Here is a 20563-nt window from a genome sequence, read left to right on the forward strand (position 1 = left end):
CCTTGTGTATGTGTGTGGTCTATCGATCATCCATGCTGTAGATGCACTATTACTCTCATCATCATATAATGTGTGAAGAATGTGGATGTGGTGGGACAAGGCTCCGGTGGGTGAGAAATTGATGGTTGGTGTGGTACATCATATAGTCCCTCTGCATAGGAGTGATGTGTCTCTAGGTCACTAATGGGTGCAATGCAGTATGGTTCATGTAGCATGTGCCACACTATGGCTACATCTTTGCTCATGAATAAATGGTATAGATCCGAATATTGTGCATTCTCATATGCTCGTTGCTTAGTGAATTAGGGTCCTAATCTGACTATGGGTCTCCCTCTCAGTGTGTGTTACGTGTGTCCCGCAGCACAGAGGAGCGGAAAATGGAAAAAAAAAGGGGAAATAGCAAAAAAGGCGCAGGATAAAAGCAGAAAAAGGCGCCTTGATCGGTAACCAGTCCCTGAAAAATTCAAATGTTTGCACGACCCTCAGAAAGCCTCGGTGTCGGCCCGAGACAACAAAAGAGAAAAAGGGCGCACCATTAAAATGTGGGAGCGCCCCTGGATCTTTGTAAAAGAGTGCCAGGCTCGCTCCTGTGCAAAGTGTACGTATTGGTTGGGAATAGGATAGATTAGAATGGTGGGAAATGGGAAAAAGGGCCTAGGCTATGGCCGGCCATGTAAAAGAAGGAAAAGGGGATGACCGCCCAAAAAGGATTTAAGGCTTTGTATATAAAGTTGAAAAGTGAATGAGAAGCTCATTCTTTAGTGTGTGGCAAAAAGAGTCTTCTTCTCTCCTTCTTGCTTGTGTGTGCTCTTGAGAGAGGGAGTGTGAGAGTGTGAGGGAGTGAGTGTGTGTGAGAGTGAGGGATCAAGAGGGTGAAGTTCTTCACCATCTCCTCTTCTCTTCTTCTCTTCTCTTCTCTTCTCTTCTCTTGCGTGCGCGGCTATGGAGGATGGAGCTTGGAGATGGAGGAGGCTTGAGGATGCTTGAGCTAGCATCAAGAATCGTGGAGCTACCGGAGTGCAAGGGAGAGGAGGGTATGGGAATTCTTCAACAATACATATGAACACACAGATATTTTCTATCAAATGACCATGTTTAGAAAACCATCTACTGCCACTATGCATGAAGATTAGTCTACGATTAAGTTCTTAGAACAATGGCAATCTTTCCTAGATGAAACCATAATATTTAGTTTAGTCATCTCAGCAGTATTACAAGCCATGTTTCTACTCTCTTCCTTGCCTCTATCTTGGAGAGCCTTTATTACTACTCAAACCTCCACTGATAAACTCAAACTTCAACTACTGATTAATAGAATCAAGCAAGAGCAAGTCATGAGAGACACTCTTTCTACTTCTTCAAATCAAAAACTCGATCAAGCATCAGGGTAAGCTCACTACACTCGTAGGATCGACGGCACGTCAGCTAGGTGAGAGATAGCCATTAGAGCTCGCTTGGAACGCTTGAACAATAAGTGGTCCGTGGGTCTTGGCAGTTGAGCGAAAGCTCCCACATTTTGGTTCCGTTGCCGGGACCAACGGATTCAAGCTTGAGCACTTGCGCGCCTCATATCGAGCATCGAAATAGGGTATTCATTCCCGAAATGGAGCTTGAGATAGGTAGGAAGTTGGGTGTTTTTGATCTTCAAAACAGGTAAGTATTTTGGGATATTCTGGTTGTTTGATGTTTGGAAAACATGGAGAAATTAGTTCAGTATTTTGCTTTCGATTTGTATTGCGTTTAGAGTAGGTTAACAGTAGGAAATCACACCTGAGAGGCATAGGGTTTGTTGCTGTAAAACAGGGAGAAAATCGGGGAAAATAGGGGAAAAATGGAGGAAATGTGCATTTAAATGTGTAGGAATCACTAGGAGAGTGATCTGTAGCATCCGGGGAATGAGCAGTAGGGTTATAAGTTCTGGAAGGGCAAGGGAATCCTCATTTGCAACCAGCTGAGAGAGAGAGAGAGAGAGAGAGAGAGAGAGAGAGAGAGAGAGAGAGAGAGAGAGAGAGAGAGAGAGAGAGAGAGCTTGGATGACTGTTCGATCGATCAGGGCACAGACTGATGTTGCATTCGGGTATATAGATCTATATACCTGGGCGATCCCCAGGTATATAGATCTCTCCCCCACCACTCCAACATCATTACTGGTGAATTTTGTAGTCTATAATCATCGATGTCTTGAGATTTTGGACAAATTTGTGCTCGAAAGTGCGTCAGGCCGACGGAATTGGACACCCGATTCAGTGTCCGATTTTCATAATCGGATGCTCCAGACGCACCAAGAGGGACTTACCGGTCCACCTGAGGCGAAGACGGTTGAGGCAGGATAAGGCAAAGCATCCCAGGGATATAGGATTAGAAGAACAGCGGAAGCCGCAAGACCTCCCTAAACGCTTCATTGAATTCAAAAAATGGGATAGGGTAGTGGTTCTGTTAGGTGCCAAGCGTCAAGGGCAGACGAGCGAACCAATCGAAGGACCAACCAAGGTCAAGGGGGTAGACCTAGCCCTGGAAGGGAAGACACCCGACCAGTGTCCATTGCTGATGACTTGACTAGTAAAGAAGAGTTGAGTCTTGTCGCTCTCTTGCGGGAGTACATAGACGTATTTGCCTGGTCCTTAGAAGAGCTATAGGGGGTAGATCCGGGTGTTGTGACTCACAACATACCCATGATGTCGGATGCAATGCCAGTCAAGCAGCGACTGTATCCCATGAATCCAAAACACGCTCATGCTATCAAAGAGGAAATTGACAAGCTGATGAGAGCTGGATTCATTTACAAAATTGAGCACACAGACTGGGTCTCACCCATAGTCATTGTGATGAAGAAGAACGGCAAAATTCGAGTGTGCGTCAATTACAAGAAGGTGAACGCTGCTACGAAGAGAGACAACTATCCCTTGCCCTACACCGAGCACATGCTTGAGAGGGTGGCAGACAAGGAAGCCTACAGTTTCTTGGATGGTTTCTTAGGGTACAACCAGGTGCAAGTGCATCCTATAGACAAGCATAAGACCGCCTTTGCCATGGAGTGGGGCATCTTTGCATACATAGTCATGCCCTTCGGTTTGACCAATGCCCCTGCCACCTTTCAAGGTCTCAGTGCACCATCTTTAAGGACATGCTTTGCAAGGAGTTAGAGGTCTTTGTCGACGATCTGTGTGTCCATTCGACCTGGATCGAACACTTAGACAAACTCTGCGCAGTCTTTGAACGGTGCCGCTTATATCGTCTCTCCTTGAACCCCTTGAAGTGTCAGTTTTGGGTGAAGCACGAATGCATCTTAGGACACGTGGTGTCGAAGAACAGCATTGCCATTGACTTCTCGAAGGTTAGGGTTAAATTATCGACCTTCCACCCCCAACTAATTACAAGGGAGTTCAATGCTTCTTAGGTCACACAGGATACTATCGGCGGTTTGTGCTGAACTACGCGCTGATCGCCATGCCATTGTACAAGCTGCAGATTGTCTTCGAGTGGACCGAGGCATGCCAACGGGCATACGAAGAATTGAAAAAGGCTCTGACAACAACACCAATTCTATGAGCCCCAGATTGGACCATTACCTTCCACGTACACATCGATGCTTCTAAGTTTGCCGTGGGGGTAGTGTTGTGCCAACCTGGTGAGCATAACTTAGATTATCCAATGAGCTTTGCTAGCAGACAACTCACCAAGATGGAGATGAATTGTTCGACAACAGAAAGGGAGGGATTAGCCATGGTGTTCGCCGTGAAGAAATTCTGGCATTATCTATTAGCCACACCTTTCATCTTCTTCGTGGACCATCAAGCCCTGCTCTATTTAGTGAACAAACCTTATGCTACAGGACGCATAGCTCGATGGCTCTTCCTGCTCCTAGAGTTCGATTTCTTCGTGGTGGTACGAAAGGAAAAACAGCATTACATGGCTGATCACATGTCCCGTATACCACTTATTCCACATGTCCAATGTGAGAGATCTATTTAAGGCTGATCTGACGCCATACTGGGTAGACGACATAGTCCAAGTGCTCGAGCACGGACTACCTGAGTGACCAATAGAAAAGGCACGACTTAGGCGCTTGATCCTGAAAATCTAACCCTACAGCTGATTGCAGGCCAACTCTATAGGCTGGGGCAAGACGGATTGCTGTGTAGGTGCGTGTGTAAGCATGAGATGCACGATGCGCTCTCAGAGGCGCACAGCGGCATTACAGGAGGACACTTTAGCGGAGACATGATAGCACGGAAGGTGCTGCAGTCCCAACTATGGTGGCCCACACTTTTTCGTGATGCCAAGCGATTCGTCAAACATTGTGACGAGTCCCGACGGACACAAGTCCCGATTCGTAAGGATCAAATGGAGTTAACCCCAATTATTGCTCGCCAACCCTTCGAGAAATGGGGAATTGACTTCATAGGACCCATCAGCCCTGCGGTGCAGTACTCATAAGCCAAGTACATCATGGTGGCCATGGATTACCTCACGAAATGGGCAGAGGCAAGAGCCACACGAAAAAACGACGCTAGGACGATTGTAAGTTCTTATGGGAGCAAATGATCTCGCGCTTCGGTTGCCCCATCGAACTGGTTAGCGACCAAGGCACACACTTCATCAAAGAAGTGATAGCACATCTCCTATCCACCTTTCTTATCATCCATTGCAAATCCTCACCATACTACCCTCAGGCTAATGGCCAGTAGAATCAACTAACAAAATTCTTATCAACGTCCTGACTAAAGTAGTCTGAGCCTCACGAAGCGACTGGGACAACAAGTTGATGGTAGCCTTATGGGCCTACCGCACAGCTTATAAAACGGCCGTCGCGCCAGACCCCCTTTAGGCTAACCTATGGAACTGAGGCAATTCTACCATTAGAATTCTTTGTCCCTAGCCTGAGAATAGCACTTCAAGAACGATGGGAAGGGAAGGAAGCATGGACGCAACACCTAGTCGAGTTGGAATGCCTATCAGAGACTCGTCTTCTAGCCACCCACGCACTTATTTGCGAGAAAGCCCAACGAAAGAGCTGGTTTGGCAAGCATGTCAAGTAGCGCGAGTTTGAGCAGGGTGACCTAGTGCTCCTCTACTCAGTTAAAGGACATAAGCAAAAGATGAAATTCAGAGGTCTCGGACCCTTCAAGGTTCGGGCAATCAGCCGAACCAGTAATGTCGAGCTCGAGACCCTAGACGGTGAAGGAATAGGCTTCTTCAATGGCAGTCGTGTCAAGAAGTACTTCCCTCCCACTCATCCTTTGCATGAGCCCCCAATGCTAGAACCGTCGGTCAAAATACGAGCAGTCACAATCACTGAAATCAACAATGGTGATGAGGATGCTGTAGAACCCACTTACCTCCATATCACGGTCACTGCCAAGCAAACATGCGCTTTCAACGCCTTGATCGATGAGGGAGCAGACTTCAATGTCTTAATGCACACCTAGGACTAGATGCGCCTGTCTGCATAAGACCCACAACTCTAAACCTAGAAGGCCACGACGCAATCACCGGAAGCACCACGTGATTAAGCAAATATGGGTCCCTAAAAACCTCTTGCGTGCGCTAGGCTACTATGAGGGAAATGCCTCCTTGTGGATCCCTAAAGTCCCCGTGGCCAAAGGCACTAGTCATACGCCACCCTTAAGCTTGATCAGCCCATTCCCCCCAACACCTCAAGACCATAGGCTGCAATGCTCTCCAGAACCCTAGCCATCCAACTCATCTACGCTTCGGCCCAAGAGAGTCGCACAAACCTATCGGCCCAAGCAACAGCCACCGTCACAGGTGGCATCATTTGACTAAGTCAACCCGAGTCTTTGCAGCAAAGCTGACTGCAGCAGCCCAGCTGCTGCGACTACCCTAACCCACCCATCTTACAAACAGCCCGGTTGCAGGCTCAAAGAGACTCCCAACTGCAACTATGTACTGTCAAAGCCTCTAGTTCTAGCGAATCTCAACCACCCGTCGGCCTTACACCCTCCTATGAACGGAAGTCATTTCTAGCGCTAGTCGCTGACCTTGCCAAGGACACCGGAGATGATGTGGTGGACTGCATCCAACGGCTCGATGCCACCTTTGTGTCGCTAGCCCTTAGCTATGACCGCTTGGACTTGGGTCTATTAGCGGAACCCTTTGCAACAGAAGTGCGCAATATGCCTTGCTCTTGGGAGACTTTTGAATTCGCCTTTGCACAGGTTTCTCGCTCTGCTGCTGAGTTGCTCGGTAGCGAGGTCACATGTAATAAGAAGGCCGTCCACATATAGGACTATCACTACAAACTTTTCACCATCCCTGTAAACATACAAGTTAGCATTTGAGGCACATCTTTTTAATTTTAAGCTTAAAAAGGACTTATTTATCCATTGGTACCATGCTTTGGGGGCTTGTTTCAGCCCATACAATGCCTTCTTCAGCTTACATACTTTGTTCTCAGAATGGGGGGACTCAAACCCTGGTGGCTGAGCCATGTACACCTCCTCCTTGAGGTCACCATCTAAGAATGTTGACTTAACATCCATTTGGTAAACTGGCCACTACTTGTGGTGGGCGGCCACTGCAAGTACTATGTGAATAGTGGTCATTCTAGCAATTGGGGAAAATGACTCTTGAAAATCAAACCCTTCAACATGTGAAAATCCATGGGCAGTGAGTCTAGATTTGTACTTTTCTAGGTACCACTAGCCTTGTACTTTACCTTCTAGATCCACTTGGTGCCAATCACCTTTCGCTTTACTAGTCGATCCACTAGCTCCCAAAAGTGTCATTCTTCATTATACTATCATACTCCGCTTGCATAGTGCCTTCCATGCTGGATCGGCAAGTGCTTCTTCTAAGTTAGTTGGCTCCTTTACTTCTCTCATAATTTCAGCCACCATCAAGGCTATATTGACTATGTGAGCAAAAGCCCTCCTTTGCTCCTCTATTCTCTGAGACCTCCTTGGTCCCCGTCTACCTTCTCCTCAATAGATGTAGGCATAGGATTATTGTGGTCATAGAGCTGCTTCACCCAATGTTGCAATGGATTTTTTGGTGGGGTGATGTCAGGTTGGTGAAATTTTTCCTCATCATTTGAAGATGATGCTTCCTCCTCCTTAAGGATAGGGACAGCTCTCAGGACAGGTTCATAGTGGACTACTTCTTCACTTGATGATAAAGTGGAAGAACTTGCCTTCTCCTCCTCCACTATATGTGGCTTCTCCGTGAACACCACATCACGGCTCACGATGATTTTCTTTGCCTCTTAATCATATAATTTGCACTTCTCATCACTATAACCCAAGAATATACATTTTTTGCTTTTTGGTTTTAACTTGTTTCTCTTCTCATCTGGAACACGTGCATAGCATTCACATCTAAAATTTCTAAAATGTGAGACAGATGGTTTCTTGCTAGTGTAAGCCTCGTGAGGTGTTTTTCCCTTGAGAACCTTTGTATAGCTCCAATTTAGAATGTAGATTATAGTATTAACAGCTTCAGCCCAAAAATGGTCTTGCCCTTTAGCATGCATCTTGCCATCTCCAGAATGGTATGATTCCTATGTTCCACAACACTGTTTTGCTAAGGTGTGTGAGGCGTCGTCAATTGACACTTAATCCCTTTGCTCTTGCAAAAGTCTTCAAACTCCTTTGAGTTGGACTCACCACCACCATCTGTTCTAAATTTCTTCACACTTTTCCCTATCTCATTCTCAACAAGCTTTAGCCATTCTTTAAACTTGTCAAAAGCTTGAGCCTTATCACAAAGGAAGTACACCCACATCTTCCAACTGTAGTCGTCGACAATCAACATAAAATAAGAAGATCCCCCAAGGCCCGTGTAGATATCTTACCGCACAAGTCAACATGCACCAACTCTAGAGGAGCCTATGCTCTAATCTTCCTTTCCTGTAGAAATGCCTTTCTCTGTTGCTTTCCCATCATGCAAGCTTCACATGGTTCCTTCAATTCAGTCCTGCAGGTAGGTGAGCAACCATACCTTGCTTGTGCATCTCCTTCAACACTACAAATCCAACGTGTCCAAATATGTCATGCCAAAGCTTACTTGTGCCCACTCCAACGATGGCTATAAGAGCACTTAGCTCATACAGGTTGTTCCTTCTTTCTCGTTTGCCAACAACTTTGCCAGCACTGTTAAGAATTTTTGCAGCAACAAAAGAAATAGTACATGTGCCCAGAGCAGGGCATTTTGCATCACTTACAACCGTCACAGTGATGGATTCTTGTAGAGGCTGCATAGAATTGTATGTTGAGATATCGAGCTCCACTCGTGATATGCCAGGGTGACCGTTGTGCATTTATGTCACCGACGTGTCAGTTTGCAGATGCGGTTGGTACACCGCCCATGAATAATAGCTAGATGACAGCTATCCTTATCTACTCTAGTTCGTGGCTCAGTTAGTATGCCACCTTAGTTAGTTGAGTTTGGTTTGAGACCCATATATAGGGTTCCTCTATTTCTTTGTATGAGAGTTCTTTTGGCTTACACAACTAAGAAGAGGAAAACTGTTTTCAGCCTCCATCTTTGTGTATATTTCCCCATTGTGCAAGCAAGAAAGCTACAAGTGAGACTCCTTCCTTCTCTCCCACAATCTTGACATGGTATCAGAGCCTTATTCGTAGTAAGGAGCTCAAGAAAGCAAGCCAAGCTCGTGGTGTTCTAGTAAGAGGAGCAGTGTTGCTTTCATTTTCTGTTTTGGGAGCAGATCTCTGTAGGTAGCACAGCCAGAAATTGCAAGAGTGCATTGTCTCAGGTTGAGACGCCCTTCGCGGTGAAGCAAGAGGGCAGTATATGCTGCGGGAGAGGGCTTTAACCCTTGGCGACCTTGTTTTTTTTTTTTCGAGGCCATTTCGGGGCCTGTTTTGGAGGTGAAAGTTTTCTGCACGCACTCAAGAAAAGGCCCAGTTTTATGCTGTGCAGCCACTGTTCTACAGGTTGGTGAAAAGTTACTGTAGAAATTGCATCGTATGCCTATGCGCAGAGACATTGGGAGTTACAGAATCATCTTTGTTGCCTGTTGATGCAAAATCGTCACTATGAAGTGACTGTGTGGTTAAATACCACCTTCGTCAGTTTTGCAGATTTTCCCTTGTGAGGCTGAAGCTGTGTTCTCTGCAGTGACAGAATTTTTTGCAGTATTCTGTAATGGCGTCTGATTCTCTTTCACAGATTGTAACTGAAAAGCTTGACAAGAACAACTTCCAAGCATGGAAGTTTAGAATGACGAATTTCCTTATGGAAAAAGGATATTGGGAATTTGTTGCAGGAAATGAAGAAGAACCAGTTCTTCCTGATGTTCCCAATCAACAGCAAATGCAGGCATTCAAAGCATGGCATGAGAGAGCCAGGAAAGTTATGTACTGGCTGTCTATCAGCATTTCGGATTCTATGATTGTGCATATTCAGGATGCAAGTACGCCAAAGGAGGCATGGGATACTCTGTCAAAAATATATAGCACAAATACACAAGCCAGGAAAATGCAGCTCAAGCAAGAGTTGCACAATGTGCAAAGAGAAAATATGAGCATCAATGGCTACCACATGAAGGTGAAGAAGATTGCAGATGCACTTGCTTCCATTGGGTCTCCAGTGGAAGATGATGATTTAGTTTCTGTGACCTTGAATGGTCTAGGAAAGGATTATGCACAGTTCCGAACATCCATTTCCGTCCGTGAAAGATTTCCTGATTTTGAGGAGTTGATTGCTCTTCTAATTTCTGAGGAGCAGAGAAATGGTGGTGCATCTTCTTCAGGAGGAACTTCAAAAGAAGCTGTCTTCTACTCAAATGCTGGAAGAGGTAGAGGCAGAGGTAGAGGAGGCCGATCTGGAGGCCGTGGTAGAAATCAGAATATGCAGCAAACTCAAGAAAACCAGTCCTATAGAGGAGGACGTGGTAACTCTAGAGGCATGGGGAGCTAAAGAGGTCGTCGTGGATGGCAAAGAGGCCAAAATGCAAACAGTAATGTTGAATGCTACTACTGTGGTAAAATGGGTCATATGGCTAAAGACTGCTATAAAAAGCAGAATGACATAATGAATGGAAAACTGCAACAAGGGAATTATGCATCTTCTAGTAGACAGGGTGATGACAGAAATGAGCATCTGTTTATGGTGCAGCACATGAACAATTCTGTGACAAGTGCAGAAGAAAGCAACGATGTATGGTATGTTGACTCAGGTGCATCAAACCACATGACAGGTCATGCAGAATGGATGGAGGATGCAAGGAAAATGGAAAAACCAGGATTTGTGGAGACTGGTGATGATACTGTACATCCTATTGTGCAGATTGAAAAAATTCATTTGTCTATGCAGGATGGGAAAAAGAAATACCTGTCCGATGTATTTCATGTCCCAAATATCACTAAGAATCTGGTTTCTATTGGTCAAATGGTTGAGCAGGGCTTGCAGGTCAGATTTAATCCTCATGGATGCTTTGTTGAGGATATGAAAAATAAAGGTCGCTTGATAGCAAAAGGAAAGAAAAAGGGTAGAATGTTTACATTGGATGCAGACATGTCTGAATTGAGTACAGCAATGTTTGCACATGGGACCGATGTAGTTGGAGATATTGATATCTAGCATAAATGCATTGGTCATGTTAATGTACAGCGACTTAAATCAATGCAGGCCCAAAATATTGTTGCAGGATTGCCAAAATTCAAGGTTGCAGAAATGCATAAGGTATGTGAAGCCTGTCAGTTTGGAAAACAGGCAAGGAAACCATTTCCTAGACATGTTCAAGAGAGTAAGAAGCCATTGGAATTAATCCACTCTGATGTGTGGACTACTAAAGCTGCATCTCTTGGAGGCTATCATTATTTTGTCACTTTTATTGATGACTATAGCAGAAAAGTTTGGGTGTATTTTATGAAAAAGAAAAGTGAAGTTTTTGGGCATTTCAAAACTTTTAAAGCTATGGTTGAAAAAGAAACAGGTTTGCAAATAAAATGCCTAAGGTCAGATGGAGGGGGAGAGTACCTCTCAAATGAGTTTGCAAGGTTCCTGCAGGAGCATGGCATAAAGCAGCAATATTCATGCAGTCATACCCCACAACAAAATGGAATTGCAGAAAGGAAAAATAGGTATATTGGAGAGGTATCTCGTGCCATGCTCAATGAAAAAGACCTGCCAGATTTTTATTGGGCTGAGGCAGTTGCTATAGCAGTCTACATAATGAACATGACTCCCACTGCAGTAATACATGGCATGACTCCAAAGGAGAGGTATACTGGTAGGAAACCAGATATTTCTCATTTGAAAATTTTTGGTTGCATTGCCTATGTTCATGTGCCAGATGAGTTGAGATCCAAGTTGGATCCAAAAGCTAAGAAGTGCATCTTTATTGGTTACTATTTGCAGAGCAGAAAGGGTATAGATGCTATAACCCTTCTACTCGTAAGTTTACAATGAGCAGAGATGTTGTTTTTGATGAGATGAGTAGCTGGTATAAACCAGTAAATGTGATTGATAATGTAGATGCACAAAATGGTAATGCTTCACAGAATTCACAGCAGCAGTCACAAGATATTAGCGGACCTGGAGCGTCCTCTAGCAGTGATTCACATTCTTCGCCATGGACAGGTAGATTGAGATCAGGAGATTCTTCTCAAAGCAATGCAGATAGTGGTATGCAGGTATCACGAAAAGGAAAAGAGAAGGTAGATCAGCCCATGTTTGATGTGAATGCAGGTCACTCTTATGTGGATGGTGAATCCAATGGCTCAGAACAGAGCATTGATGATGAGTTGGGTATTCCTTCTATTGTTACACCTGGAGTAAGGAAGACCAGGGATGTTTTGAGAGCACCTGGGAGTGAATCTACTTTGCGCAGGTCTACCAGAGCTAGGTATCCTGTGGATAGGCTGAAATATGATGGATTTACAGCCATTCACTATGCATATATGGTCAAAGTGATACAGGAACCAGAACCCACTTCTTTTGAGCAAGCCATGGGAAAAGAAAAATGGGAGAAAGCCATGGATGAAGAAATGGATGCATTGGAAGCAAATGCTACATGGGAGTTGGTACCTTTGCCTAAAGGTAAGAATGCAATTGGCTGTAAGTGGGTTTATAAGGTGAAGCACAATGCAGATGGTTCTGTGAACAGATACAAGGCAAGATTAGTAGTCAAGGGGTATGCACAAACATATGGCATTGACTATGAAGAAACATTCAGTCCAGTTGCAAGGATGGCAACCGTAAGAGCAGCCATTGCTATGGCTGCATCAAAGGGATGGTCTTTACATCAGATGGATGTAAAGAATGCCTTCTTGCATGGTGATTTGCAAGAAGATGTCTATATGGAGCAGCCACCAGGTTATGTGCATGCTGTTCATCCTGAGTTTGTTTGCACGTTGAAGAAAGCATTGTATGGCTTGAAGCAAGCACCTAGAGCATGGTCTGACAAGATAGGACAGTATCTTGTCACTATTGGCTTTCAGATTTCCAAGGCAGATTTCTCACTTTATGTGAGAAAAACAGAGAAAGGTATTATGCTACTTGTCATTTATGTTGATGATTTGATTATGACAGGTGACAGTGATGAAGATATCCTTCATGTGAAAATGCTATTGAAGCAGAAGTTTGAGATAAAGGATTTGGCAGAGCTACGTTATTTCTTGGGCATTGAGGTGATTAGATCACCAAGTGGGATACAGCTCTTGCAGAGGCAATATGGATTTGACATGCTGTCCAAATATGGGATGACAGGCTGTAAGCCTATTTCAGTTCCTTTGGAGCAGAATGTGAAGCTGAGCGCAGATGCAGGTGCGCTTCTGGAAGACCCTACTATGTACAGACGCATAGTAGGAAGCTTGATTTATATGACTATTACCAGGCCAGATTTGAGCTATGCTGTTGGATTGGTAAGTCAGTTTATGCAGGCTCCAAGGAAACCGCATTTGGATGCGGCTAGATGCATACTCAGGTATGTGAAGTCCACATTGTAGTATGGACTATTTTATGAGACTGGGGTTCAGATACAGTTGCATGGATACACTGATGCTGATTGGGTTGGTAGTATTTCTGATAGACGATCTACCAGTGGATATGTGTTCTCTTTTGGGAGTGCTGCAGTCACTTGGAGCAGCAAGAAACAGCCTACAGTTGCCTTGTCCAGCACAGAGGCTGAGTACAGGGGCGCAGCAATGGCTGCATGTGAGGTAGCTTGGTTGCATAAGCTACTTTATGATATGCATCAGCCTACAGATGGGGGCCAGTTGTCATTTATTGTGACAACATGAGTAGTATACACTTGGCAAATAACCCAGTCTATCATGCTAGAACAAAGCACATTGAGGTGCATTATCACTATGTGCAGGAGAGGGTTTTACTAGGTCTTATTGATCTAGTTTATGTCAGCACACAGGATCAGGTAGCTGACATATTCATGAAGGCATTGGGTGTAGAGAAGCTGCACAAGTTCAGAGACCTGCTTGGTGTGCAAGAATTGGGATTGAGCTCGAGGGGGTGTGTTGAGATATCGAGCTCCACTCGTGATATGCCAGGGTGACCATTGTGCATTTATGTCACCGACGTGTCAGTTTGCAGATGCGGTTGGTACACCGCCCATGAATAATAGCTAGATGACAGCTATCCTTATCTACTCTAGTTTGTGGCTCAGTTAGTATGCCACCTTAGTTAGTTGAGTTTGGTTTGAGACCCATATATAGGGTTCCTCTATTTCTTTGTATGAGAGTTCTTTTCGCTTACACAACTAAGAAGAGGAAAACTGTTTTCAGCCTCCATCTTTGTGTGTATTCCCCCATTGTGCAAGCAAGAAAGCTACAAGTGAGACTCCTTCCTTCTCTCCCACAATCTTGACATTGTATAGACCTTTCTTGTTGGTCATGTGATGGGAGGCCCCACTATCTAACAACCATGAGTCAATGGTAGATTCTTCTTACGCTGAGGAGCACACTTCCTCAATGGTTGCCATGAATAACTCCAACTTTACTTCCAACTTTGCTTCAATCGTATTGGTTGTCTCTTTCCCTTTCCTCAATGGTTGCCATGAATAACTCCAACTTTGTTTCAGTCATATTGGCTGTCTCTTTCCCTTTACTTTAAAGGGCACCATTCTTTTCATCTGCCTTCTTGACACGACAATCTGTGATTGCATGTCCTTTCTTCTTGCAATAGAAGCGCTCTCCTTGAAACTTCTTCTTGCTGCCCTTCTTCTTTTTGTCACCATTGTTTTTTGTGGAGGAACCACCTTTGCCTTTTGCATTGGCAGAGAATGCAACATCTCCATTGTTGCTTCCTTCCATCAATAATGCACAAAACTCCTCAAAATTCAAAGCTTGAGGTCTCACCTGAGTATTGAGGGCAGTTACTATTCCATCAAACTTTTGTGGACAAATCCGAAGACACCTCCAAGCTAGCTCCTCACTAGTCTTTTGTATCCCAGGGCCAGCCATCTGGTCACACGGATTCTTAATCTGAGTGCCATCTCTCCTTCACCAAACTTCTCCGCTGCTAGTTGATTCTCCAAGTTTTGAATCCTTGTTTGGTTTTGCATTTCATACTGACTCCTTAGTACATTCCAAACCTCTGATGCTTTGGTTGTATGTTGAATCAAAGTCAGAACACTATCAGAATAGCTTGTAACTAAGGCATACAATGCATCTACATTCTTTTGTTTCCAAGATTATAGAAGATCTACATTCAAAGGAATCATCACACTAGAGTTTGATGGGTCGAGGGAGGCTGTGGTTCTACATCAGTCCCTAACACAATCTCCAAAAGCTCATAAGAATCAAGAATAGTTGTAATTTTGAACTTCCACAAGGTGTAGTTTGTACCATCTAACTTGCCTTCGCTGAAGGTTGGTGGACGAATCCTCAATGTTTGAATAGCTGGTACAGGAACACCACCTCCTACACCACTTCTTGATGTGCTAGAACTGCTTCCAAAAGATAACATCGTTTCTCTTTGATGTTGTAGCCTTTGCCTCTTGCGCACTCTTTGATCCCTAGAGCCCCTTGGGCTCTCATACCATGTAAAGATTACACAACACATTGAACAAAATTTGAGAAAGAGATAGAGAGTACACAACAGATAAGAGGAGAATTTAAGAAATTCTTTATCTCCAAAAAACTGATACAAATATGACTCCATCCACCCACGTGCTTCCACTGTGAAGCTTAGATGGTGATCTAGACAGAAGATAGGTGAAGAGCTTAAGGCTAGCTGGAACAACTCTGGCTGGGTGAAAGATAGATTATAGATGGTTATGAAGGGGTTTAGCCTTTATAGCCCGTGAAGGCAGTTAGGTTAGCTTGACTGACCTACTATATGAGCCTCCACTAGTTAGCCAGGGAATATTCCCTTTACCGTAGGGCTGGGGGCACTGCCCTCGAACCCCCGTGCTAGGGGGGCCACTGGCCCCCCTGGGACCCCCCAACTAGGGGCCTCTTCTGCGGCCCTCAGACCCCAAAATAGGTGCCCCTGATAACTCACTTACCCCGCAACTCGATGCAATGTGCCTCGAGTTGCTACTAGCTTAACTACTCCATCTAGCCCAAAGATTAGACCCACAACGGTCACCTTTTTGCCATCCAATCACATGGACCTTATCTGACATACAAGTCAGGACTCAACCAATATCTAGGCTCACATATGGCTTCTCCTCATAATGGGAGCCTTATAACTTTGAGTACCATGGATCATTGGTGGCACCTTATGAGAGTGGGGCATTGAGCATATCTAACACCCCCTCTCGGATATTTGCACACTCACTACTTGAGAGTCCATGGTCCTATCTGAGTGACATCCTTGTGTGTACTTTGATGATTCATTCTCATTGGAAATTATATTGTACCAAGTCATCGATGATCTAAGAGAGGGTGTTAGTAGATGTGTCGATTCATGAGTGAGTTTGTGCATGTCCTAGTAGGTTATGCACTTTTATTTTTAGATGTGATGTGGTTGCTAGATTTTAGGTGCATGTTTCATGGTTGCTGGTACGTTATTTGTTGGTTGAGCTATATTTTTTGTGGCCCCAATTCTGGTCAACCTAATCATGATCTTGGGCTTGTTCTCACCTCTGTATTGTATCACTCTAAATACTTTGATAACAAGTTTTGGTGGAGATAAGGAGCCAATTCCAATGCCCATATAGCCGATGACTTGCTGGTGTTTGTATATTGGCTCATGTATTGGTGTATGGATTCCATTTCTCAAGCATCTCATTTTTGTATTAGTGTTTCTATAATATCTCATGTCTTGGTGTATGTTCTTATTTTGTAGTGTCTCTCTTTTCTCTTCTTTCATGTGCTATGTAGTCTATTGCAGTAGTCTATTATGCTTCCATCACTATATCCACTTTTGACACAACAATATTCAAGCAGGATGCCTAAATTTTTTTGCTAGATTTTATAATATCTTACAATGATATAGTTTTTTTTGTGTGTAAAAAATCGAGAGCTAGGCTCACTTCTATGCAAATTGTAAGATCTATAGAGGTCACGGATGCACCATTCCTGTCAAGGATTTCTTCCCTATGGTCACAAGTATCACCTAAACAACTAGACCCTAATGGTTATTGTAAAACCATAATAGGGAACCTTTCTCACACATTTGACCTCTTATCTAGTGTAGAGTGTGCTCACCTCAATTGTCAAGACCCACGAACCACTTATTGTTTCAAGTGTTTCAAGCGAGCACAAATGGCTATCTCTCACCTAGACAACGTGCCTTTGATCCTGTCGAGGTGTAGTGAGCTTACCTTGATGACTGAATGAGTAGCCTCCTCCCTCAAGCAAGCCGGTAGCTCCATGATTCGTGATGTGAGTTCAAGCATCCTCAAGCCTCCACCTCCAAACTCCATCCTCCATAGCCACGCGCGAGACAAGAGAAGAGAAGAGAAGAGGAAGAAGAGAGGAGATGATGGAGAGCTTCCTCTCCAAGATCCCTCACCCTCACACACTAAGTCCCTCACACTCTTACACTCCCTCTCTCAAGCATACACAACAAGCAAGAAGGAGAGAAGAAGAGAAGAAGAAGAGTCCACTTTAGCCACACACCCAAGAATGAGCTTCTCATTCACTTTTTGAGTTTATATGCAAAGCCCTTCCACCCATCCCCTTTTTTACATGACTGGTCATTGTGGCAAGGTCCTTTTTTTCCATTCCCTTTTAGTTACCCTTTCTCTTTACCTATGCCCTTCTACCTTTGACAATTTGCACCGGAGGGAGCTTGGCGCTCTTTTACAAGAGTTTTAGGGGCGCTTTGCATTTAAAAAATGTGACTTTGCCTTTGACTTAGCTTTTGAGGCCGCCCTTCCACTTTTGACCATTTCCCTTCCTACTTCTTCTATTGTGTCTGCATTTAGAGTTCTTCATCTCGAACTAGGGTTAACATTACCCCCCTCCTAGAGGAGTGCCGATCCCATGGCACTTATAGGTTTGTGTTGACGATGGTTTGTGGTGATTTGAAGGGTGGTAGGAGCGTAGATGATAATGGGGCCTCTTGGGGATTAGTTGTTGGAGAGAAGTTGATCAAAATGTTGAGGTGGTGGAGGCCAAGAGTGGTTGGAGTGGATGATGGGGCCTCTGAAGTGGGTGGTTTGCAGCCCTTGTATGTACCTAAAAAGAAAAGAGTGGTTGGAGTGGATAATGGGGCCTCTGAAGTGGGTGGTTTGCAGCCCTTGTATGTACCTAAAAAGAAAAGTGTGCTACCTAGGGGAAGTGTCTACATTACCGTGTGATGCATTATGCTCGTGCTAGTGGAACTGGGAGCTGGGTCTGAGCCTAGGTATTGTCCCACACTTGACAACCCAGTTCGTGCGCAAGGGAGGTATGGTGGGTGCGGCTTAGGGAGGTAGGTCCATAGGCGAGTGTGACCTCCCTAGGTATGTCATGCCCTTGATGTGCCCTAAGCATGATGTGGAGAATCAAAATAGGCTAGGGGTTTAGGGATGGAGCCGGCTGACCGAAGCTACCAGATGCACCTAACTTGAGGACCCCTAGGTGCAGTGACTATGACCTATGTGTAGTGAGGTGATTTGATTGCTTTTCTGGTGATTTCCTTCTCTTTTTCTCTTTTTCTCTTATTTCTTTTCTTTTTCCTTTGCTTTGCTTTTTCTTTTTTTTTGAATTACATAACTATGACGAGAAGCTACTCTTCGTCTCATCAGAGTCATAAGAGGGTGAAGTTGGGGACTTAAGGGATTTTTCAAGGAATTTCCATATTTACATGTACCCCTTGAGGTTCATTCGCATGTGGAGAGTGGTGGTGGAAAGAAATGGATGATTGCAGTGGGTGAAGTGGCTATCATTTATATCTTCTAGGAGGGCTAAGCAAAAAGAGGGAAGTAGAGTAGCTCGTATCATTAATCTAACCATAGCGTAGTTGTTTATGCCATTGGGATCAAAGAAGAGTGTTGGGAGGTGGTGCTCTTGTGGTGTCAGATCCTACCTTAGTAGTATCTTAAGCAATCTAAGATAGTTACATGTGGTGATGAAGGCAGGATTAGGGCACAAAGAGACCTCATTAATGAAGCTGGCTATAGAGTCGCGTAGAACCTGTAGCAGAAGATGAGGGCTTCTTCAAGTTTAGTAGCATTTGCATTGTAGATCCATGGAAAGTCATATCTGTCGTGGATGCTCGGATTAAAATCCACTCCTACCCTTCTTGGATATGGCATGAAAGTCGAGTTATTCCTTTTGAAGGGTAGAATGTTGCAAAAAAATGCTCCCTCTCCACTTTGGTTGGCATTCATAGCACTTCACTGACTTGGGCACTTCAAAAACTTTGTCCTGCCAATAATCTACATCCTTTATCCCCCATAGGAGGGTAGGGTTCTATGCTCTCTTAGATGTCCATCTATCTCCTAGCCTTCTTCCAATGTTAATTACCTCTTCCACCACCTTGACTCTGACAGTACTCTGTTCAAATTGGCGGGGAATCAAAAATTAAAGTTGAAGGGCTCATCGGCATTCTCTTGCAGCTCCCAGATTATGAGTTCAGCATGGAAGTTTACTAGGAGGTCTTCTTCACCTGGTTCTACAAGCACTACTGCTAGTTAAGCATTTAACCTCCTGCATGCTTGCTCTACCATCTACTCTCTCTTCCTTCTAAATGTAGCTTTCCTTTTTGTAGAGGTGTCCACTTGTTGTTGCTCTTCTGGTTAAGGAAAAGGGGATAGTGGGATGAGTTCTTCCTCTTGAGGTCCCATCTCAAAACTTGTTTCTACCTCGCCCTGTTGCATGTCCTGTTGTTGTGCTTCCTCGGTGAACCCTAGGGCATCCACTTCTTGTGGGGTCAAGCCTGCTTTTAGTAGACAACTCCTATGTTCTTCGAGGTTAAGGCTGACACCTACTTCCTGCACCGGCTTATGCAATCCTACTCTCAGGGCCCTGTGGGCAATACCTAGCTTCCTCTTCAATGGTTCAACGGCCTCCCCTTCTTCTGTTTGAGTGATATCTAGGATTGTGTTAAGGAAGGCGTGTTGTTGGGTCTCTAGGCTCACTTGAGCGGCCTCTGCCCTCCCTTTGCTAGCACCTTGTCTACTTCTACTCAAGCCAGACAGCACGTCAAGTCCCTGACTCTTCTTTCAATATGGTTAGCCCAATCTTCTACTCTCTTTTTCATTTCTTTAGGGCTCTCCCCTTGCCTTTGCACAAGGATTATGAACCGTTGCTCTTGCTCTTCAATCTCTCTCTCCAATCTCTTTTGCTCCTCCTACCCCAAGGTTGCCTCCTTTTTCAAATTTTCTATCTCCTCTTGATGCCTATGTGCCCTTTCCTCTCATGCTGCTTCTAGGATTTTTGTGGTGTCTTGGACATTCTTCATTTCTTCTTATAGCTCTTCATACAATCCTACTAGCTCCTTGGTGTGTTGCTACATCCTCACTAGGCCCTATTTCTCCTCAACTAGCCTTGCCTCCCACTTTCCTTCTTTGCCTTAGCTTTGAGCTTTACCTTCAGCTCATGTATTTCTTTCTGGCACATAGCTACTTGGCTGGACTTCTCTAATTGGAATGCCACCATGAACTTCTTTTTGGCTTCTAACTCAGCCATCATTGCCACCTTCTTATCCTCCTTTACTTTCTCTAACTGCGAGAGAAGCTCTTTGACGTACTCATCATAGTTTGCAGGTGGCATCATCATTGTTGGAATGGAGGTCATGGAGGTTTCCACCCTCTACCTCTTAGGGTCTTGTCTCAACTCAGCATCTACTATTGCTGTCAGTCGCTTGGTTCCTACTACAAGGGTACCTTCACCTGTCCCTTGGGCCATTTCTTTATTAACCAAGAATTGCACCCATGCCAACATATTACTAGCATCAACTTTAGGCGTGGAGTCTTGGGTGGTTGTGGCTGTTGGGGTAGTGGGCACTAGGAGAGTAGGGATGGGTTCAATTAGGCCCTTGCCCTAGCTTTCTTTCACCGAAGGGGGCATGATCTCTAGAACTTGGGCACTTGAGCTTGGGCCTTCATCATGGTGGGCTCATAGCACCCAGCTCATCCTATCTGCATTGCTATTTTATTGACATGCGTGTTGCTAGCGCAATGTCCTCTTATTCCTTCCTCTTCAATTCTTCCTCTTTTTCAGCTGATTTCCTCAGACTCTTCTTT

The 20563-nt window shown here is 44.5% G+C and overlaps 1 pseudogene; it reads right to left on the minus strand.

Moving 5' to 3' along the window:
• LOC148036696 (uncharacterized) overlaps positions 1–20114 on the minus strand; it is a 43330-nt pseudogene extending 23216 nt beyond the window's left edge.
• Positions 20115–20563: the final 449 nt, after the last annotated feature.

This window comes from Lygodium microphyllum, chromosome 5, assembly GCF_053477565.2.
Source record: "Lygodium microphyllum isolate KBCC chromosome 5, Lygodium_microphyllum_v1.1.10, whole genome shotgun sequence".
NCBI lineage: Eukaryota > Viridiplantae > Streptophyta > Polypodiopsida > Schizaeales > Lygodiaceae > Lygodium > Lygodium microphyllum.